Source organism: Tyto alba, unplaced genomic scaffold (genome assembly GCF_018691265.1).
Source record: "Tyto alba isolate M040663 unplaced genomic scaffold, T.alba_DEE_v4.0 Super-Scaffold_40, whole genome shotgun sequence".
Taxonomy (NCBI): domain Eukaryota; kingdom Metazoa; phylum Chordata; class Aves; order Strigiformes; family Tytonidae; genus Tyto; species Tyto alba.
In genome coordinates, this window is record NW_024881316.1 from 8,935,389 (window position 1) to 8,960,236 (window position 24,848).

Sequence of the window (24,848 nt, forward strand, 5' to 3'; positions counted from 1 at the left end):
TCAGACTTGTGAGGAGGAGATGCAGCAGCTTCGTGAACACCAAGGTCAGTGGAGGAACAGAGGAAGGAAGGAGGGGGAGGTGTGCCGGAGCAGAGACCCCCCTGTATCCTGTGGTGAGGTGGCTCCCCGCCTCCATCCATTAAGGTCTATGGTGGAGCAGACACTGATTTATGGCCTGTGAGGGGCCTTGCAAAGACACCTAAGGTATCTATGCCCGAAGTCAGCTGGAACCCTGTGGGAAGAAGCAGCCCCCACTGTTGCAGTTTGGTGCTGAGAGGATTGCAGCATGCAGAGGTGTCCCATGGCGGAGCAGCTCAGGAAGGGCTGCAGCCTGTGGGAGGGACTCCAGTTGGTGAAAGTTTGTGGAGGACTGTCTCCTGTGAGAGGGAGACCACTCTGGAGCAGGGGGAACAAATTCCAGAAGCTCCCTCCACTAAAGATGGAAAAAGCAGCAGCACTAACTACACCCCCCATTCCCTCCCCCCTGCGCCACTGCGGGGAGGAGGTAAAGATATCGGGAGCAGAGCTGAGCCCAGGAAGAAGGGAGGGGTGGGCAGAAGGCATTCCCAAGTTGTGATAATGCTTCTCACTGTCCTACTCTGTTAAGTGGTGGTGTTGATAGTGTCTGTAATAAATCTATGTTCTTTTCTTCCCCTAAAGAGCCTTTTGCCCATGAACATAATGGATGATTTATCCCTCCCTGTCCTATCTCGAATCCCAACCCTGGCTTATTTCTCTTTCTGAGAACTGGGGGGGAAGGGAAAACGAGCAGCTGTGTGGTGTTCAGTTGCCCTCTGAGCTCAAACCACAACACACATCCCCTCAGTGTCAAAACAGGGCAAAGAGGGTTGAGGTCCACTTCTACTGTATCAAGATTATACAGCTTCCCTGGAAAGCAGATGTCTGTGCTGGAATATCTCTCATTGGATGCTGGATGGTGTTTTCTTGCTCCTAGTCTTGTGCAGATACATAATTTAAGATGATGGCCCAGGTGTAGCCTCAGAAGAATCTTTAACTTCTAAGTCCTGACAGCTAATGTCCTACACCAAGGGTAGACTTGCTAAACTTCTGCCTTGAAGGTGGCTCTCTGCTCACCACATCTTTGTCATGACTCAATCTGGAACTTCTGTTCTGTTTTCCCTCCCCCCTGTTTACCCCTCTATATTTATAAACAGCAACTATAGCATACCAGGCCTTTCATTTTGCCAAGGTCAGTAAAGTTCTTTAAACTAGATTCTCAGAATTGCTTATTGACCTAGCAATTTTTTTCCCCCTCTACCTGTGTTTGTATGTGTTCCTTTTGTTTGCATGTGACTTTATGTAACTACTGCATTTGCAGTCTTTGGCCATGTCTATGCCAGCAAGGAACTAATTAATAGTTTCCACTGTTAAGAAAAGATGTCACCTTGTAAAGAGGCTTTTGGGCCTATTCCCCTAAAGTGAAGACGATAAATATATCATTTATATGAATCCTCTACCCTTCACTATTTAAAAAATTATGAGAAACACCACAATGCCATAGTCTAGTTTAAACTTTATGAACCTTTCTCATGTTCATTAAAAAATGGACGTTGGTTCTTTCCTGCAGGAAAGGATTTCTGGTTTTATATCCTGACTAGCTTAAGGGGCTGGAGTGCTAACACTGTGTATTCTTAGCACTTTGTATAAGCTTTTTTCTAGGTTGTTAGATAGTGAAAATTCAGGATTTTTGCATAACATTCAGAGGGATACATTTTCAATATTGTTTGTACTCAATGTGTACACGTAACATATTAATTAAATGAACATATAGTAATAAATTTTAAGGATGAGATCCAGCTCATCTGTTTTAAATGCCTTGAATGTAGCTCAACTTTAGGTTTGTTCTATAAAATCCTCTTAAAAGTTTCCTATATTTTTATAAAGAGAATTCAAATTAAATCCTGTTGAAAGCCTCCAGAGAAAGACTGGTGATTTATTAAGCTTCAGCACCCTAATGGTGGAATTCATGTCACCTAACATGGGATTCAAGAAAACACCTGCAAGTAACGACAATTCTTTATTTCTTGGAATGGGATCAATTGCCTTCTGGAGATGTCTATTCCCCTTATTTTACAATAGTGTTGGATCAATACTTATAAACAAATGTATGATCTATTGATTCAACAGCCTGTATAGTCCTCCTACATTGACAAATGTTTCCTTACATACACCTTTGATGTAAAGCCAATCAGTCTACACTTTAAAGGCACAAATTGAAATAGACAAGTCTGTACATTCTTCTGCATTAATATAACTAAGCAGACATTTAAATAAACTAGTTCAATGTCCTCATTCAGATAAGGTCTTAAGACACATCCTAGTGTGTTCCTCATCTATCCTTGGTTCTGTCAAAACTTAGCAACAAGAAAAAACATGGCACTGTTTAGAGTTGTTAAAGCTGAACTGGATATGGGAAGCAGCTACCTCTGTAGTTGCACTTTCAGATGGTGCAGGTGTCAATCTACAGCAGGTGGCATGGGTACAGGATGATAATGAGGAGCTGTCAGCAGGCTGTGGTCACCTCTTCACCTAGATCAGCACCAGCTGGAACAACACATCCAACTCTACCCATAATCTTCTATTTTATTTAGGAATGTTTGAAAGTTTAGCCCAGAAGCAAAAATGTCTTCTACATGAATTAGAAGATACTGCAATTACATTTCCTCATGTCAGCAATTTTATTTGTATTAATTATGGTTCAAGTATAGCCATGGGCTAAGTTTGACATGGTGTCATAAGTTCAGTGCTGTTGTACACGTATAAGATACTTTCCTTCCCTCCTTTTACCATTTTGATTCTCTGAAATAACTTGGTATGTTTCCCTGTATTGCAAAAAGCCAAGTGCAAGGAAAATCAACAGCACTAAGATATGAAACATGTAAAAACAAGATTAGCTGAAGCAACACTCAAAACCAAAATTGACAGAGCATTGCTTTCTTAATTAAAAATGACAAAGTAAGTAAACTTATTTGCACTTCTAAACTTCTATTTTCCAACCAGATAGCTTATTTTAACCCTTTTTTCTTTATCACTTTTTTTTTTTTTTTTTTTTTGGAAGTCAAGGAAGGTGGGAACCCAATTATACTGGGTTAAAAAAAAATAAGGAAAATATTACACCTACCTTTATGAAATAAATGACAAAAAAAAAAAAAAAAAAAAAAGCTGTATCAGGAGTACACATCACTCACTGCAATGGAACAAAGAGGAAGGGTGAAGACAGCACCAAAACTGAAGTACAATAATATAACTTAGCTATGCACTTTTAAAAGCCCACTAAAATCAGCAGAAACTTTCCCACCGCATCACAACCCATTTGTACAATCAGTTTGTTCCAAAAAGCTAAATATCCTGCTTTATTGCTCCATAGTCTTCCAAGTAACTTAACATTCCTTACAACAATTTTCATTTATATCTGGATCCAAAAAAGTCGACAAATATTTATGGAAGAAAATGTTTTAGAAAAAATGAAGTTTAATCATAGAACTATAGACTTTTCAGATTGGGTCAGTATCTGGTCTCAGGGGAAAACTACACGGGAAATTCTGAAAGTAAGCCAACAATAAAATTTCATGTACTTAATTCTGTATCCCAAAGGACTAATGCTGAAGAAAAATTGAGAGATGTTTCTGCCACCATATTTCTTATGAATGGGTCTCCAGTGAACAAGACAATAAATTCATTGCTTCTTGGGGTTTGAGGCAGTGAGTGGATATAATATTTTAAAACTGGTACAATTATATTTTCAAATATATTCCAGAAGTTCTTAACTTAGCTCCAAATAAATTTACCTTTCCATATGTATAGTCATCCACCTGACTTCACTTGTCATGTATTCTAACACAGCCATTAGTTAAAGATTAAAGATAGATCTCTTTTTATTATTTTTCTATAACAGTTGTTACGAAGAAGAAAATCTCTAAAATTAACATATCTCTTTTCCTACCCCTACTCCTACCTCATTTTTTCACAGTGAATTTATCCATTAAAATAAAACATTTTGTTTTTTACTTGTTTATAGTCAATAATTTTACACAAAGTATTCTGCTTACAGAAAATTTGTATTTTTAAAATGTGTGTGTTTCAAACTCCTTGCTCACATGGTCAGGGTCATCTTCTGGTTAAAGCAGAGACATGAGTCAGGAAACCTATGTCCTAGTTATCACTGTTACTGATTTACTGTGTGATTCTAGGCAAATTCTTTTCCACTCTGTGCCTCCAATTCCCATATACAGAGAATAAGAATATTATTCATCGGGGTTTTAAGATTCTTTTGGAATCTTCCAGTGATGCTCAGTATTATGATTAATTAATACTGTCAATATATGTATAGAGTAATAAACACTGACCACATTTAAATAGCAAAGCTGTCTCTGGCATTTGTACAGTACTGAGATATGAGAAAAAGAGAAATAACTATTTCAAATGTTAATTTAATGGTACTTAAAATTTGAGACAAAACAGATTTTTTTTTTTTTTTCTGTAGATAACTGTAACTTTAAAAAGCACAATCCAACCAACAAAAAATTAGTCTGGTTAGTTTTATCTTTTGATTAATATCCCCCTTTGTTTTAAAAAAACAGATAAACTAAGCTTACAGATACTTAACTAAATACAGATTACTAGGAAAATGGATAGCTTTTCTCTGAAGATATATTTTACCAAAGATGGTGTGGGGTTTTTTAAAATATTGTGGTATATTTTTAAAAAATAATTCTGATTTCAATATCTATTGCAATTTACTTAAAAGACTTCTGTATAATTTAAAAATTGTTTATCAGATTTAATGGTAATATGGTATAAATTGCATATTAATTGCCAGATTAAGTTTTCAACCTTGCTTAAAGAGTCTCCAAAATAGGACCTCTTTCTACAAAGTACTACTGATATCTAAAAAAAACAACACCAAGAGCAAAACCACCTGCATGGTAGTTCTAGTGTTAGTTTGAATAAGAAGCTGGGAAGCTATCATATTTTTTTTTCTATCTATGTTTAAAATATGCTTTATTATTACAGCATTGGTTAACAATTACTAGAAAATGAGGGATTTTTTCTTATAGACATTTCTACCCCAAGTACAAAACAAAATGCAAACATAAATTCAGTTCAGCCACAGACAACAAATATGTGACTGGTTCTTTATCACTTTTGTTTTATAACTACAGGAAGTTATACACGTTGCAGGAAAATATAACAGCCAGCTTGTGACCTTGTCTCATTCATTGATGCAGAGTATGCAAGATCCCCACCAGTTCCACTACAGAGTTCCCATAGATTTGAGTTGGGTTAGAAACACAACTCTTGTTTTCAACTGAGACCTCATCATGAATGACAACACAGAAGGACAAGCTCTTATCCTGGGTTGATCTTAAAGTGTCAGCCTGATGGTTTGATAAGCAGTAAAGCAATAATGGTTGTCATTATGCAGATTCATGTTAAACTGGTTTCCCACTGCCCAAAAGTTGGAGTAAGAAAATTGCAAAATAAGCATTGTCTCATAAGATTAACAGCTTCAAGAAAATATGCATTATATAAAACTGATGTTGCATAAGACAAGATAAACATTGGGCCATATGTTTCAGTAGCACTTAATGTTAAAATTGCTTCAAAAACTTGTACGTAAGCTAAAATTACCTTTGCTACTGAAGGAGGACAGTAAGATTGTGCTGAACCCAAAAGAACCACTGTAAAACAAAAATTAGTATTTTTAATGGAAATGGGGAAAATATTTGGGTAAATTCAACCATAATATAAAGGTATTGGAAAACTTATGCAACTTAGTACAGAAAAAATTATTATTGCTCAATGCAGTAAAAAAAATAATATCATTAGTCCATCATTATGGATCCTAACATAAAATAGTATCTGTGTATGTGTGTTTGGCTTCCATCTCAGATCATAAAGGACTTAACAAAATTTGCATTGTAGTTTGAGTCTCTTATCTTAGAATTAGTTTGTCAGTATCAGCTATTAATAGAGTATTAAATATTAAAAAACATTAAAATCCTAATTAATATTAAATAATAAACATTAGCTAAATCAATGAACACACACCAATTTAACAATTGGTCAACTGTAGCTCCTAGACTTAAATTATGGTTTGCTAACCTTCATACACTTTTGTATGAAGCTTATTCAAGGATATGAGTGATGTTCATCCTCTTAGTATCTCATGTGAACTCTTAATTTCATAAGAAATAGCCTAAAGTCAAAGTAAAGGACAGAAATTCAGTGAAGAAACCATCACCCATTTTCTTGTAAATATGCATTAGCAGGAATTGCATTTTTATACTTTTGGTGGGATTTGACAGTAGATATTTTGACTTTTAGTATTCTGTATATAATGGAGTTTAGGGGATGTACAGAATGATTTAACAAACTAACTAGTATGGTTGCAATTCAGTTACTTAGATAAAGATGTTTGCTGCCACATGAACCATCTAGAGCATCTGAGGTGTCTGCATGTGTCTGGCAGATAAGTCATAGGATCCACATGTATTTCTGGAGACAAAAGCAGAGGCTAGGCAAGGAAGCCTAGAACCTTTAAAACACTAGAAATACATATGTGTGTGCACCTGTTCTCCAAATATCATTGACTCTGGAGATTTCATTTCCACTGGGAGGTTTAGACTGATAATATAAAGCTACCAAATTTTAGAAACCCTAAATGTTGTTTGGTGCTGGAATCTGGATCTGAATCTCACTTTTTGTGGCCTGTGATACAGGAGGTGGATAACATCAACAAGGTTTGGATGTAGTGCAGTCTGTGTCTGGAAAGTTTGGAAACTTACTTGAACTTCCAAGATCTAAAGATCTAACTAATAAGGTTGAACCTTAAGGGGATTATGGATTTCAGGTACCTGGAAATAGAAATTTAAAGCACAGATTCAAGGTTATCCACCACTTTGGGAAGATACACAAAAATCACAAGAGAAAAGTGTGTTTATTTCATGATAGATTTGGACCAGGAAGGGAATAGAGAAGAAGTCAAATCAAATCCAGTTGAAAATCTAGAAACTTTTAGACTAATTGTTAAATGTCTGACACTTATATGTGTTACAAAAGGGAATGGAGAAATTAGTTCAATCAAATCAGAAAACAAAGTGTTGCAGAGAGAAAAGACTTTAATTTTTGCCTGCTTGCCCCCAAATACTAGTTTAAACCTCTGCTGCAAACAAATTAAAAATTAATTAAACATTAAGCATTACTGAAATTCCAAAAATGTATGTTCAGTTTTTCTTTTAAAAAGTAAAATATTCAAATCAGTAAATGTTCAATCAGGTTTGGACTGGGATGTAGAGTAAAACATAATAATAAACAATTCATACATTTTAGAACTATAAATAGACAGAAATTATCCAAAATCAAAGTACAATTAAAGATCTAATTGAGAACTACAGACTACAACTGTAAACATAAAATAAATATTTTAAGACAATTGGCCAAGCAGATTAGGAAGAATAATTTTATGAAACCTTATATTCTGAAGTCCATTCAACACGTCCTGTATTCAAGATTATATTATTTACTTCTTTCCAGCTTTTATCATTCCTGCATTGAATACTAGGTCTTATGCCACCAAAAATATCCATTCAGCATCTAGGGAAATCACTACAAAACAAGCTGATTAACAACATTGGATCATTTACAAAGTATGGACCAGGTACAAAAACAAACCCAGAAGAAGCTTACTTTGGCCTGCCATAACAGCTGGGCCTTATTTTAGGGCAGGCTGTTTCACAAGACAGTGCACGTAATAGAAGGTTGTATTTATCAGTGAATGAAACCTAAAAAATAGTTCAGCACATAAATAATTGTGTTTTTTTTTCAGAAAGTCAGAGTAACTCTTGTACATGTGAAGAAATATAAGCATATTGTTTCTAGCATTTCCTCAGTTTTATTTTATTTCTCTGTGGGGACACCTTTGGGCTGTAATGTTTTCAATCTACTAGATGAGTTTACTGCATGTTCCAAGTAGACTTGTTTTATTGCTCTTCTGTCATATAGTAACAGAGAAATTAGAATTAAACTCATGTTTCAAAATTGTGATTGCCTCCTAGACCACTGGGAGTAATACTGAGGACTTGGAAGAGCAATGAGGGATGTTCTCAGATGGTGTATTTGTTTGACAGTTGCAAGAAAGTATTTCACATTTACCAACAACAGAAAAAGTTACTGGCTGCAAGATTTTTGCTAAATACTGTTCTTAAGCAGCAGACACTGCATTTCCCAGATATTGCTTCCTGGAGAAGGATTTTAAAATTTATTTATTTATTTTTTAATCTAGCACCATGTATCAAAATTTAAAATAATACAAGAAGAATGAGATAATTTTTGCCCTGGAAATTTCTTTGCTTTTTTAAAATCCTTTTTTTTTTTTTAATAGTTGTTTAGTCCAGATGAACTATAGTTTAGCTGGAGAAAAAATGTATTGACAGTTGAACTAATAACTGCAAAACCACTTTGGACATGTTGAAAATTTGCTCAGAATAAAGATATGAGCTTCAGCTTGATTTCATTAGCAGTGGCAAAATTCACCTCTGACTTGACCACACATATGGCAAAAGAAAGATTAAGGATTAAGAACTGTGTTATTATGTTCTAAATTCATTGGGTAGCTCTCACTTTTGTTTATTAAATAACAGGAAAAAAAAAAAAAAAAAAAAAAAAAAAAGGGAAAACAAGAATGAGAGAGGAAAGAAAAGTCAGCCTATTAGATTTTCCTTTCCAGTTTGGTTTGGTGGACTCCAAAGGAGGCAGAAGCAGAAAGTGAGGTGTCATATTTTATCCCTTTAGGAATCCTTTCTAGTGAGGAAGCATCTAATGTAGGTAAGGTATGTTCTCATTCCAGTGTATGTTTCTCCCTCTACCAAAATCACTTTAACGCTTTTGAAAACTTTCAATCACTGGTTTGGAGAGAATCATGATAATGTAGTATTTTGCACAAGCTTAAACTGATGGTAGTGACTATAGCTCAAAACTGTGGACCGAGGTGCTGAGGCCGTGGTGCTCTGCCCTTCAGCTTAATGGCATAGAGGGATATTTTTATAATTGCTGATTATATCTCACAATCTGAAAGAGAACTTTTTCACTGTTATCAACACAACAAAGAGGAACTGGGGAATAATGGAAAAAGGAGAGACAGTTCGTATCAGCGTTGAAAAAAGCACAGAGTGTGAATGCTAGTAGACAGGGATGTAGCTAGAAGGTTGCTATATTTATTTCTGTTGCAGTAGGAACTCCATCTGCAGAAGTATGGAAAAGACTTGGGCCTTGTGAAAACATGTTATTAGCTTCTTTTTTTTTTCCCTGGATGATTTTAATTTTCCTTGAAACATCTTGTGCTACCCAACAGAAACTCATCTGTTGGGTAATGTAATATGACCTTTTCAAAGCTCCAGTTTGAGCAATGTTTTTCATATTAATATATGAAGAAAGCAAAATATGTCATGCAGTCTCCCTGTGTTGAATTTTATAGGCGCATAAAAGGAATTACGGTAAGAGAAGTATCGCCTAACAAATACTGGGTGCTAGGTGAATTGCTGAAAGTGTGCTAGTACCCACATCAAGCTCCCAAGTCAAGTGCGGTATTCTCTCAGTTTCAAGGGTTTATCTATGGAAAAGCACCTCATGTTCACTGGCAAACTTTAGAAAACATCCCATTTCTTTGAAAGCAATTGAATGGTTAATAAGTTAATTCTGTTGTATTATATTACCAAGAAAAAATACAGAAGCTGAGTAATTGCTTTTGTTTTTTCTAATGGGTTTTGTTGTGTATAATCAATGATGTCCAATACATTGAACAAAGCATATTTGACTTAACATTTGTTTCCTGATACTAGATGAACTATGTTTTTTTTTTTATTTATTTATTTACTTTGCACTATCAAAGTGGTATTAAGATCAGTAGGTCTTGCTAAGGAGGTTTAAAACAGAGTGTGAAAGGAAAAAAGATGGGTATCAGTTCACTTGTATAGAAAAAGATGTATGCAGGAAGAAGATTCCAGACATTTTTTAAGTGTTGGGTGTTTGTTTTTTTTTCTTGCTGTGGTGGTGCCTTTTCTGTCCTAGGTATTTTCAGTCATGCCATAATTTAATGTCAAGCTTTTAGTCTTTAAATAAAGTTATTATTTCATAACCCTCTCAGTAAACAGTCTTGAGGTTGTGACAGTAGTGAAATTATGTCTAGATACACAACATGCTGTAGTAGTGCAGACAGATTTTTTTTCCACCTACAGCTATCTAAACAGAATTTGGAAGGGGAAAGTGCGTATAAATATATCAGTCTGGAAGTGACAAGGACATCTTTGCAAAACACATTTTAAATCATTGGAATATACATTTAAACACTATGAAAATATACACTTCTTATTCCTGAGGTAGACAGACAAAATTTGAGATCCTAACATGAGCTTTAGAAGTCTTAAGAAGCGCTATGGCAACATATTTAAGGGCCTGATCCTACTTCTAGTGTAATCAGACAGACTTTTTGCCAATTATTTAAAAAAGACAGGAACTGAGACCCAAGCTTTCTTGTAAAATAATTCCTCTCACAAATCTTTAAATCTACATAGCCTTACTGTTAGTGTCTACATCCTGATGCCTTTTCCTCATAAAAATTGTAATTTGCCGTTTAAATTCTTCTTGCAAAATCCTTCCTTTAAGAAATGGAATTTGCTTGTAATAGCTCCGGATCAGGCATAGAGAAGGAAGATTTTGTTACAGAGGATGTAGCAGATGGAAAAACACCAATGCAAAATATATGGAGGTCTTGAGAGGGCACAGCATGGAGTAGGGAGAGGAGCTTGGTATACTTTACTTTGTAGACCTGTTAATGATGACTTAGGTGGACCTAATTAGTACTCAGGGGGACTGCATTACTTGTCTGGATTGAAATAGAAAGATTGGGCATTTTAAACTGCCTATGTTAGAGGTCATACATCTGTCTCTTTCCAAAAAATCACTGATATATGAAGGAATTCCACTGATTTCTTTAGAATTCCTTAAAGAATACTTGTGCAGCATAATGGGAGATGACATATGCATAGATGTGGTTTTAATATGCCATTTGGACGACTGCTTTTGTTTGCGTAGATAGTATATTATTTTTAAAAATACAAACAAATCTGTTAAAATGTTATTGTTATTCTTGGATTTGGTGTGATCCAAATCTCACTAAACAATTAGTATGTATAAATCAGATACACTAATCTTTTGCAAAAGCATATGAAAATACACTTCAATGTTTTTCCAAAATGTAATGACCTTGTCTATATATTAAAAGTGGAAGCAGTATCCAACCATGTTCCTAATTCGCAAACAGATTCATCCCTTTCTTCCTGCTTGTTTCTCAACAATATCGTAGAAAGTAAATATATCAACTTTCTGTAAAAACCTAAGCTTCATCTGAATGTTCCTTACAGAAAAAAGGCAAGATCATACTTCTTTTTAAACTCCTACATTTTTGGTCTGGTTGGCAATGTCTCAACAGTCTCCCAAAATCAAGCAGGCTGGACTTTCAAAGGAGGCACATCTCCCAGAAATGATTTAGTGTCTCTATATGGGATATGGGTATGCTGTATCATGCCACAATGTCTTTTTCTATAGGGACAAACCAAGTAGTTTTTTAAGATGCTGCAACTTGGTGACACTATTTCCAGATCAATGCTTTATAGTGCATAACAAATAGCTAACATTGTTTTAGGAATCTATCTGAAAGCCAAAAATGGAATAATCTCACCATGGAGTCAATCACAAAATCATAGGAACAGTGGTTGGAATAGGCCTCTGGGCCACCTCCCATTAGAATGGGAACATTGCCAAAACCAGATCTTGCTGTATGTTAGAATTTCATTCTACTATGATTTAACATTCTGAATGTCCTTAGCACATATCTGAAGCCTGATGCAAAGACAGTCAATGAGTACAGTTTTCATCTGGCCTTAAACAGTTATTGAACTTATTCTAAACATTTCTGTATTCTAGATTTTGTGGTGGGGAGAGGAACAGAATTCCATCTATTTGTACACAGTAGTCTTCATGTGCAGAATGCTGTCCAAGAACCAATGTATACCAGAGAACAACTGGTCTTCCAATTCCCAAACTCTGTCTTGGAAATGGACCTTTAAGCCTCTTAGAGAAAAGCTTTACTAAATGGTTATCTGAGTTCCCTGAGGTGAAGTCTGAAGATGACATTTATTCTGTTCTGAAAAGGAAAAATAAAAAAGAAGGCAGGAAAAGGACAGAAACTTCCAAGGTTGCTTCTTCAAACCTAAACATAAGTGAACTTGTCCCTACCAAAACCCATTAGTTCTTTCCCTCATGTTTCTACAATCTGTTTGTAAGGGTAAGAAATCATTTGGTGCACACAATTCCCTCTCAATTGACTGGTTTAAAGATGATTTCAGTATCTGTTACGTAATCTAAGACAAGTAAGGTAGGTTACATTTTGCAGAGACCTGAAAGAGTATTTACTAGTTAGATAACACCCACAGGAATGCATTTTAACAGTTTTCCTCTGAAGTTATTGCTAAATTGATAAATTGTTCATGTCAGGTTTACAATGCTGTTAATGTCATCTTTCAGTGTCTTTGATGCTGCGGAACTTCTTACAGCCTTTTCACTGTCTCAGTGAATTCCAGCCCAAATTATTCAGAGCTAAGATATACAGACATATTAAAGAGCAACAGAGTATTGTCATGGTTTAGGACCAGAGGGCAACTGAGCACCACCCAGATATTCACTCACTCCTTTCCCCATCAGAGCTGGGAAGGAGAATCTGGCCATTTAAGGACAGGGCGAAGTAGCTCACCCATTATGGTCACAGGCAAAAGACAGACTCGTTAGGGGAAGAAAAATAAACCGTCACTTGAATTCAAATGTTAACATAGACAACACTTAACAGACAAGACGGGGACAATGAAAAGCACCACCACATCCAAAAAAACATGTTCCCCCACCCCTCCCTCCCTGCCAGGCTCAACTCTGCTCCCAGTCTCTCAACCTCCACGCTCAGCAGCCCAAGGGGGGTCACAGTCAGCCCCCGGCTCCTTCCTCCTCGGGAGGTGGGGAGAACACTGCACATTCTTCCCCTGCTCCACATGGCTCCTCCCTCAGGATACCGTCCTCCGTGAACATTTAAGCCTCTTTTTAGTGCAGCTGCCTGTCCTGGCGCGGGCTCCTCCACAGGCTTCACGTCGGCCTCTGCTGCACCACGGACCTCCGCCATCTTCCTGCGGGACGCAGGGGTCTCTGCTCTGGCGCACCTCACCCACATCCTTCTCCTTCCTTCCCCTGACCTGGGCGTTTCTCCTTCTTCTAACTCCTCCTCACAAGTCCCAACCCCCCTCTCAGGTTCCCCTTCTTAAATACGTTCCTGTAGCGGTGCAGCCATCATCACTAATTGTCTCAGCCCTGGCCTGAGGCGAGTCCGACTTTGAGCCAGCGGAGCTTGCAAGAAGCTTCTCCCAGGGACCGCTGCTGTAGCCCCCTCCCCTGCTACCAAATAACCGCACCACAGAAATCCAACACAAATATTAAGCTGATTAAATGTCTATATATTTACTTAAACTGAATAGCTACATTTTATAGGTGTGAAAATGATAACCTATGTGAAAACAATCGCAGCTAAACTTTTTGTGAGAAACAAGCCCCACGTATATATAAAAAAAGTTTTACTGGGGACAAAGCGGAGCAAATAATACAGGGCTGGGCGCAGTGGCGCGCCCTGGAGCCAAAGGGGCTCCCTTTTATTGTATAAATGGTTACATATTCATCTACTCTAATACATATGCATCACTACTCCAAGGTAGGGAGGGAATATTACAATTAGTTCCGAGAAATCATTAACATATCCCCCCACCCCAAATTCCTCCCGTCGCGCTTGCGCAGTGCTCCCTGGTGGTCGTGGGCGGGGGCCTGAAGATGAAGGCTCGTAGTCTTCTTCACGGTGTTCGCTAGCTGACCCTTACTTCTGCGCAAACTCGGTCCTGTACTCACGTATACCTTGTCCTTCAAGTCTGGGCTAATTTGCAGCTCCTTTGTCTTTATGGCTCAGTGGTTTCAGTTCCTCTCTTATCTCAAGGACAAGGGATACCAGGGATGGCCCATCCTGTTCTTTCTCGCCCCCTTTTCCCAATTGTAAATTCTTTTACTTTTCTTAAAATTTGGATTGTTGTACTAATAATAGCTTTAGCCTAACTCAATAAAAGTAATTGTAAATTCTTCTATTATTTATCACATTTTCATGGTATATCCTTTCACTTAAGAATATAATTGTTACGTACCTATCAAACCTAGTGAAGTTATGAAACTTCATTTCACAAGAGGCCTTGATATTTCTCACTGTTCTTGCTTCCAGCTCTTTATGTCATTAATGGACAGATACTCAGGTCCAAAATCCCATTTTATTAAAATGGAGATATTTTTCACATATATTGACTTACTCATGTAGTCCATAATACATTTGTGAGCATAAAATCAAGGTAGAGGGGGTCTGTTGGGTTTGACTATGGGAGTGGTGTTAGCAGCTTAAAGATACTGTGTTTAGATTTTACACCATCAATACCTGATTTTACAGCTCCTAAATGTTAGCATTTTAAATTCTGTTGGAGAAGCAATAGCTATTAATTCCTTTTAGGTAGAGGAACAGATTGTGTGGTAAAATTTAATGAATTTCATTTGAAATATTATCGTTAGTTAATATAAGCTTTGACTAAAGCTGTCATACGGAGACTATCAGGACACAGGTTCAAGCTGACCTACAGCGTAGAATAATCAGAGTTATTCAGTAAAGAGTACCTGAAAATCATCTTATTGCCAGTTTTAGAGAAAGGTAACAAATGAGTCTTGTACAAGACAGTGGAATAAAAGAAATATGAATTATATTTGACTATGTGGATTAGTTTGGTGAGATTACGTTTTGTCAAAGGGAGGGCTTTGTTTAAAGAATCACACAATAAGCGTTTCTACAGACTAGAAAGTAAGACGAGGGCTTTGGAATTCCGGGGTGGTTCCCAACATCTACTCTTTGAGCCATGTACCGGAATAGAAATATGTCATTCCATGGTAAGACAATACTTTTGAGGGATCTGGAATTATCTCCATGCCAATCTCAGACCGATTAGTATGGCCCCACAGTCTATTGCTAGAGAGTTACCAATCAAAAGCAATAAACTTCTTTGTTGCATCACCTTTTCAATAATCTCTGAATATGGGGAGACCAGAATTGAAAAATAGCCCAGCACAATCCAGCTATAGTTTTGAGAACACAAGCTGAAGCTTTCTATAGTTCATGCAGCAGCTCCAGTCACCAAGGCCTTGGGGAACTTTTAAGTAGAAACCATTCCTAAGAGTAATGGCTGAAGTCGCATGCAAACTGGAGCCAAGATTTAATTCATTGCCCTTTCAGTGTTCACAGTGATGTTGTATGACTATATGGACTCTGAAACAGATCTATTCTTAATGGAACTGTTTCGCAAAAAGGAAGAGAAAAAAAATCTGATATATCACGTTGGTTCAAAAGGTTGTTGTTCTGTCTTTTCCACATTAAGAAAGGGAAAGATGTAGAACTGCGTAGGATGACAATCCTTTCCCCACACTCAGTTACAAACATAGAATATGTAAGAGAAAAGAAACAGAAGGTCAAAAGGATTAAGTGATAAATAAGAATAGATACATTCTTTCAGTTCTGCAAAAACACTGGCTTTTGCAAAAATGTTTTCTATTACCCAGGAGCATTATTTTCTGGATGTAATAGGGGCTATTTCTGAATTTATTTTTAGTCATTTTTTCTTTACGTCATTATCTTTCAGGTCTTTCTGGCCCCAACTTGGAATATTCCCACTTCTACAAGGAAGCAGGCAAATTAAAAACAAACAAACAAACAAACAAACAATACAACAAAAAAACAAACCCAGACAACTAGCCAAAAAAAAAAAAAAAAAAAAAAAAGGAAGAAAAGCTGAAATAGAAATAGAAATAGTTTTGCTCCTGGACTCTCTAATTTGTTAGTCATCAAAACTGTCTAAGAACACACTTAATTCTGTGATGAGCATCTCAGCATTCACTTCAAGTCATTCCACTTCTTCAAAGTAAGAATAAGTTACTTGATTGCCTGGCAGCAGTGATAACTTCACACTTGTGAACTTTAAAGTCATCTGATCCTGGCCTGAGTCTGCAGAGAGGCTGAAATAATGTCTCCAAGAGATATGAACTGCCATTTACCACCTGTCTCAGAACTCAGTGTATGGTGTGTTTGTGCAGCTGATTAATTAGGCTTTTTTTTTCGCCACGTTTCAGAAATAATTCAGTGTTTTTGCTTTGCAATTCAGTATTTTGCTGTCATTAGGCAGCAAAATTTTGTGTTATTTGTGACACCTTTGCAGACTATTTGTTTTTCTTTCCTCTTCCTTCAACAAGTGAATTGGCCTTTCAGAGCTGAACAGCCTGGAACCTGTGCTGGGCCCCTCCTCTGTTCAGTGTGCAGAGTAGCTCATCTGACCAGGGAGACAAGAACTTGAACACGGTCAGCTAGAAAGATGAATTCCTTGCAGCTGAATACAAGTGCTTCCCCAGTAAATATTATGCTAAGAAAGATAATTCTGACCTGTCTCATCTGAGAATTTATGAATAAATGTCACTCTCAAATCTAATTGCCATAATTGATCAGACTATCTCAATGTTTGTAACTGTAAACAGTAGTCTTGACTGCATTTCAGAGGAATAGAAAACAAGCCAAAACAAGATTAGTAGCTGTTCCAAAAATTAGTGTTTCTGGGAAGTGAAGGAATTTGTGGTGCTAAATGTGCTACTGCTGGATGCAAAACTTGATTTTGTTTTACCACAGTGTAAACAGGGAACACAGGCACCATCATACTGAAAATGCTGGGAGGACAATGAACTTTATCTGGATTCAGGATTATCTCATTACTGAAAGCATTTTGCCTGTTAGGCATACCATTGATCTATTGAGCCACTGGCAGGGAGACTGCAGTAAGATGCAGGTTGACATCTGTATTCCCCCAGGGGCAGCAAGGAAAGGTCTCCTGGGAGAATTTACAATATGTTATAAGATCCAGGTTTATAATCTGAGCATGAGTAACTTGCATTAAAGGCTGAACAAGCAATAAAAATGGGGAGTTTCAAAGGAACCTGGGGGGAAAGAGACCGTTCAAAGTGACTCTGATTACATTGTAAAAATAGCTATGGAATATTAGAGGAATAGCAAGTAGTCTTAAGAAAGCACATGCTTAAAACTGAAAGATATTTAGTGACTGTCCTAAACAGTAATAGTCTGACAAGAAAGCTCATCTATGTGATGGAAAATATTCTTTCAAGGAAATGGTTCTTACAGTTGAGTCAAAATTGGAGAATAGTTTGTTACAGTTAAAAACCCCCGTAAATCCACAACAAAATCAAGCAAACAAAAAAACATTTGCCCACAAATAAGTACAATATTTCAGACTTGAGTTTGTTTGTGTGCACATAATAGTGACGTATTTGTCTCATACATCTTGAATCATGATATGACATTCATGTAACTGTTCATATGATTGAATCCACATTGTATTTATCTTGGATTTGAGCAGCATAATGATATATGTTTATGATGGTCATCTCAACAAGTATTGTTCTTTTTAAGTCTTACATTTATATGAATAGTGATAAAGTTCCTAATAGTTCAAAATCTGAATAAGCTTAATATTCTTACTAAATTTCTACTTTTTTAGTAACTAAACCATGAAGAAATTATAGAGCACCGTGTTAGCAAACATGAGTGTATTTTATTAGCCTTTTATATCCTTTTTTTGATATAAACAATCATTCATACAGTTTAGAATCTGATTTACTGTACATATTTATTAATAAGAATCATATTTGTGAATGAAAATATAGTGGTTTTTTTTTTAATTTGAGAAATAGAAGAGTCAAATTTTTTTATATAGTTCATATCATTCCATCTGGAATGGTAAAGTTTTTTTTTTTTTTTTTTCACCTGGAACATCAGAGAAGAAGGAAGGAAGGAAGGAAGGAAGGAAGGAAGGAAGGAAGGAAGGAAGGAAGGAAGGAAGGAAGGAAGGAAGGAAGGAAGGAAGGAAGGAAGGAAGGAAGGAAGGAAGGAAGGAAGGAAGGAAGGAAGGAAGGAAGGAAGGAAGGAAGGAAGGAAGGAAGGAAGGAAGGAAGGAAGGAAGGAAGGAAGGAAGGAAGGAAGGAAGGAAGGAAGGAAGGAAGGAAGGAAGGAAGGAAGGAAGGAAGGAAGGAAGGAAGGAAGGAAGGAAGGAAGGAAGGAAGGAAGGAAGGAAGGAAGGAAGGAAGGAAGGAAGGAAGGAAGGAAGGAAGGAAGGAAGGAAGGAAGGAAGGAAGGAAGGAAGGAAGGAAGGAAGGAAGGAAGGAAGGAAGGAAGGAAGGAAGGAAGGAAGGAAGGAAGGAAGGAAGGAAGGAAGGAAGGAAGGAAGGAAGGAAGGAAGGAAGGAAGGAAGGAAGGAAGGAAGGAAGGAAGGAAGGAAGGAAGGAAGGAAGGAAGGAAGGAAGGAAGGAAGGAAGGAAGGAAGGAAGGAAGGAAGGAAGGAAGGAAGGAAGGAAGGAAGGAAGGAAGGAAGGAAGGAAGGGAGGAAGGGAGGAAGGGAGGAAGGGAGGAAGGAAGGGAGGGAGGGAGGGAGGGAGGGAGGGAGGGAGGGAAGGGAAGGGAAGGGAAGGGAAGGGAAGGGAAGGGAAGGGAAGGGAAGGGAAGGGAAGGGAAGGGAAGGGAAGGGAAGGGAAGGGAAGGGAAGGGAAGGGAAGGGAAGGGAAGGGAAGGGAAGGGAAGGGAAGGGAAGGGAAGGGAAGGGAAGGGAAGGGAAGGGAAGGGAAGGGAAGGGAAGGGAAGGGAAGGGAAGGGAAGGGAAGGGAAGGGAAGGGAAGGGAAGGGAAGGGAAGGGAAGGGAAGGGAAGGGAAGGGAAGGGAAGGGAAGGGAAGGGAAGGGAAGAAGGGAAGGGAAGGGAAGGGAAGGGAAGGGAAGGGAAGGGAAGGGAAGGGAAGGGAAGGGAAGGGAAGGGAAGGGAAGGGAAGGGAAGGGAAGGGAAGGGAAGGGAAGGGAAGGGAAGGGAAGGGAAGGGAAGGGAAGGGAAGGGAAGGGAAGGGAAGGGAAGGGAAGGGAAGGGAAGGGAAGGGAAGGGAAGGGAAGGGAAGGGAAGGGAAGGGAAGGGAAGGGAAGGGAAGGGAAGGGAAGGGAAGGGAAGGGAAGGGAAGGGAAGGGAACGGAGGAAGGGAGGGAGGAAAGGAAGGAAGGAAAGGAAGGAAGGAAGGAGGAAAGGGAAAGAAAGAAAAGAAAGAAAAAAGAAAGAGAAAAAAATAAAATTCTTAATATTTTTAACATTTTTGTATTGAAATTTTGAGGTAGAAAAAACAGCATTTAACAGGCTGCATACAGTTAAAAAAGCATCCCAATGTAGGCTTTTATTTGTCATAAATTACTGCATCACTCGCTTCAAGTATAAATTTGTTCCTTTCTGTCAAATTACTGTTTTGAAAATTAGATTGGCCTAGTTGTGTTTCTACAGAAGATTGATCTATCTTCTATAAGAAAAATATATATGTTAGGATGGTTGTTTCCACAGAAGCTATCAATAAACAACATATATCCACTTGGAACAGCCCTAACCAATAGCTATAAGGTACAATTCAGTCCAGTAAAAAACCCTACAGTTAGATGAGGGGTGAAGAAAATTAAATCTTAACAAACATTTTATGAAGTATCTTCCTAAGACTGCTACATGAGGTGTCTGAGAATAAAAGGTACTTCCAATAAAAAAGAGGTAAAAAACAGAACCTGTGGGAACTTGCAAACAGACAGTTGTTACTTGATCTCATCACACACCAGCAGTTGTTTGAACTTCCCTGAGTTATGAGGAAGCCTCTTGAAGGTCCTTTTTGTAAATGCCTCTGTCACGTGGTGATAAAAATTCCATCATGAATCCCATGTCTTTGCCATGATTACATTACTAAAAATTTTCTCTTTACAGAAAAGATTGCAGTTTGCCAATTTCATAGCATTTGGGGGGGATAAAAAAAAAAAAATAAGAAGACATTCAAGTATTCCTAAGAAAGCCTCACTTGACAAAGTTTTACATGCCAATAAGAATTTTAATACTTTATGTTCAGTAATTTTCCATATTAAATGATTTAGTCTTCAAAGAGCCTTACGAGAGTTACAACTTAAAAAAGGAGGAAAAGAAAATCAAGGTAAAGCATTAGTGAGGCTTAACTTTGCGTTCTCCAGAGAGTTAATTGAAATTTTTGAAATTAGAAGTCATCCTTATTCTTCTAGCATTCTTCACTTCTCACCAAAGAGTGTCCTGGAAAATCTCCTGATTACTTGAAAAAATTAAGATCATTTCTGCTTTCTATGAGAAGGAAGATTTTAAGGCATGCCAGACAATCTAGCCACTGAAAAACAGGCTTCTACAATGTCCTTTTGTGGGCTTAATCCCACTTTTAGATAACATCAAAATGAAATTCCTATTGCATTAATGTTATACCCTTGCTAATATCAAATGCGGTTAGCTAAGTAGTTCAACAATCCTGCATGAGCTCAAGGGATTAATAAGGTGCCATGATTCATTTTGAAGTGCTGCCAAATTGTCATCTCCTCCATCTTTTTTTGTGTTGGACTGATTACATTAATAACAACACAACAGTTTGAGTTTAATCTCCAAAATCCTGAACTTTACAAAGCAAACAGTTTGCTGATCCATCAGCATTTATTAATCACACCAATTACTTCGAGGCCAAATACCATGATTACAGTGTGTGGTGCTTATACCATAGAGGCAGAAAATTGATTTGTGTAACCCTTCAAAGAACAAGAAGCTCTTTTGAAAGAGCACCTGTGCCTGGAGGCATTTGGTTGGAAGTAGCACGCTTTTAAAATAGTCTAAAATGTCTTACACTAGATAAGCATAAATCAAAACAAATAGAGATCTCAGATGACTACAAGTTTGTGTGAATTTATTCTCTTCTGTTGTAGCGTAATCAGTATATGATAATTACCCAAAATTTTTAAATTTATCACAGTGCTCCCTTGAGAAAAGTAAAATAAAGGAAAGCTGTTAGAGAAAGGGCTTTAGAATAGAAAAGAATTGGAAGAATAGATTTACTATCTATCTACCAATCTGTCTGTCTATCTATCTAGTTAACTGTTTAATCTGCAGTGCATTATCCTTTTGTCTACTTGCTTTTTTTTTTTTTTTTTTTCAAGACCTGTCTTCATCTTCTCTAAGTATGGATAACAAACTATGAAAATGCTATGAGCTCTAATGTAACTATTAGTTGAAGATCTGTCCAACTTGGAAAATTGTTTCTGGGCACTACCTTTATGAAACATTCTTTTTCATAAGGCCTGACTTCAGTGGCACCAGGCTCAAGGCAATAGGAATTAGGATTCTCTCTGGTGCCAACCTAAGAAAAACTTGTTTTTTCCAATAAAGCGTATACAGTTTCAATCATGATTTATGAGATTAATATTTTAAGCTTGAATAAATCAGAGAATAGGAAAAATAAATATGCTTATTAATTAAGAACACAATTTTATATCTGTTTGGAAAAGGTCCTCTAACTAAGATTTCATTTTTTGGAAAAGAGCCTTTTGCAAGTCTTTGCACAACATAGAAGTCAGTTATTTAAATTCCTATTAAACAGATTCTGCTCAAGCAGAAACTTACCTTTAGATGAACACTGAAAAAGGTGGTGTCTGATGGAGTGGGGACATGAGGCAGAGGAAGTAAATTTCCAGATATGACAGAACTGATTGATAGTAGAAGTAAAGACAGAAATATAAGCCTTATATTTTGCCCTGATCATGTTACTTCACTGTCTTGGAGAATGATAGCAGTATGTAAGGCATAAACACAAATAACTTTGCTAAGAAAAATATAATAATGATTTCAACAGATATGTAACTTTCTATATCTTTTCCAACTATGGAAAATGAAATATACTGAAAAGTAACATACAAGTATGTAAATAGTTGATAAAGACACATTGCAAAATTAAAATAAAGTGAATAATATAGTCAGAAATGTGATGTTCATTTAGTAGAATGGGAAACAAAGGATAATACACTACAGCTCAAAATTTAAATAAAAAACATGCCTCTCTGTTTAATTGTTCCAGCATTTTATTAAAAGAGGGTGCTATTAACATTTTATGACTGCAGATATAATCAATATATACTTGAGAGAAGATAATTCTGACCTTACTAATTTTGTCAATATTTTTTGTGTTTTTTTTTTTCAAATGTTGACAAATATTTAAAATGTGTTACCCCAAATGAGTTTGTAAATAACTCATTTATATCTCTTCCTTTGCATGCAAAAACCTCTCCTGAGGCCTCTCCATGAACTATGTCTTTTATTTTTTTATACGCTGTTTTTTCCCTGGTTTTGTTAGGTGCTGACAATTCATTACCTTCTGATCTCTCATCAGACATCCTTGCTAATGAACCAGAACCTTTGTGGGCAGCTCACCTCCTGCAGCTCCAAAACATGCTTTCTACTATTCACTGAATGGTTTAACTAAGTGAGAAGGCAATAGCTTTGATTTAACTTTAGATACTGATCAACAGAACTACCTTACAAGAACTTTTGGGAGAAGATTTCCTGCAGTTTCATAGATATTCTTGTTTTTCTAATAATGACAAACTGATTTAATTAAAAGAGATAACTGGGTTATAATTACATTAACAGGTATTTGTTACTCTGCTTATATGGTAGTTTCTTGACCATTTATACAGCTTCCTAATTAAAATTTATGCAGGCAGCAATAAATATGAAGTATGGATGTTAGTTATTCATCTTGTTAGTATAACTCTTGTAATAATGTCGTATTTGAAAATGAAAATACAGTCTGTTTATAACACATGTGGAAGGGTACATCAGACTCCCAGTTGGTATTGTTCAATACGGGACTTTGAAGCACTGGTCTTCTAGGACAAATACAGAAATCATTTGAAGTAACATGAAATAGAAGGTTATTTAAAAGCATAGGTTCAAATTGGTATTGAGATAATAATAACCAGAATTAATTGTCATAAAATGATATTTTATATAGGCACAGAAACAATTTTCTGTCTACTTCTTGTGTTTCAAATAATTAAGCTGTAAAGCTGTAATGTATAATTTAATAAAAGGAGTGATAAACACTTAGGGATGAACCTGTGACAGCATTATGCCATACTCTGGAAGTAGTAATGGAAGTGTGCAAAATAAGCATTTTATTATTTCTTTATAATATATTCAGAGTTTTTATGTAGACTTCCAAAAATACAAAAATAATATGGGATCATTATCTTAAATAGCCATGGGTTGGGTATGAAAGGACAGATTAAAGCTGGTATTTTTAAAAACATAAGAGATGAAAATATTTAACTAAATTCTTGTCTGCAGCAAGAGCTTCAAAAGAAAACAATGAAAAATTAAGAGCAAAAGGCCCATGAGGAATGGTTTAATATTCTAAACACCGAGAAAAATCTCCATTCCATCAGTGCTTGCTGAAACAAATCCCTTTCTGCTTTCCCCCATTCAAGATTGGCTTTACCACCCCTGCCATCTCAATGCAAACCAGGAACCTTTTATTACCTGTGTTCTCAAATATTTTGCTCAGAAGCTGTTGAAAAATAATGCATCCTTTATGCCTCTAGACATTAATATTCAGAGGATTCAAAAATTTTTTGACTGTTTCTGTATGTAATTTAATTCTATTTATCCCATAGATTTAATTTCTTGTGTGCCTCATCGTGCCTATAACACTTTGCTTATTCACCAGTAACAGGCCAAACATTTTTGCTGTTGGTAAATGCTCTTTGCAGACATTCTGGATAAAAGTCCTTCCTTTCTTCCCATTTAATTTTCTCTTCCCCAGGAATGCAGTACTACACTGCAGCCAAATATGGACAATTTCAAACTGTAAAAGTCCACATTTGCTCTTTCATCTTTTGTCCGAGGCTAAATCCCTATTAGTATGGATGCTCTCTATCTGGGGACATTTTAATTCTTCTGCAAAACCAAAATAAAAATTTAACTTGTAATATTTCTTCATCAGACCATGAATGAAGTTAATCTTTATTTCCATTGTGTCTTAGCTCTCTTAGCAGATCTCTTTGTTGTTTCTTCCCCACTAACAGAAAATAAGATTTTCCCATATTGCCTTTTACCTTTCTATGGACATACTATATGAAGAAATATAATTTAATTTTTTAATTAATACTCACAAGCTGATACATTTTATAATAAGACATGTTTTAATGTAGAGTCTTCTAGGGAAATACTAGAATCCAGACTTTTTCCTACCTATTTTAACTTCCATGTAACAAAGGACAGATAATATTTGCTTATTGTTTAAAATATATTTTAGATGACCAGAGCACCAAGATCTGTATTTAATCTAGTTACCCCAAAGTATCCTTATAGCCAATGGTGACATTTTGACAATTCTGGTGTGCAACATGTCTCATGGTCATGAGTGTGTCTAAAACAAAACAAAAGGTTTATGTGCTGAAAATGCATACTTATGAAATGATAGTGACTGTTTTTGTCTGCACTCTCTTCTCCTCTTTCTCCTCCCATCACGATGAGGATTACCTATTGTGCTGGGTTTCTGTGGTGGGGTTTTTGGTGGTGGGGGGAGGGGGCTACAGCTGTGGTCCCTGTGAGAAGCTTCTTGAAAGCTCCCCCGGCTCCAAGTTGGACCCGCCTCTGGCCATCACTGACAATCAGTGATGAAGGTTTCACCTCTGTGATAACCTATTTAAGAAGGGGAACCTGAGAGGGGGTGGGGACTTGTGGAGTTACAAAGG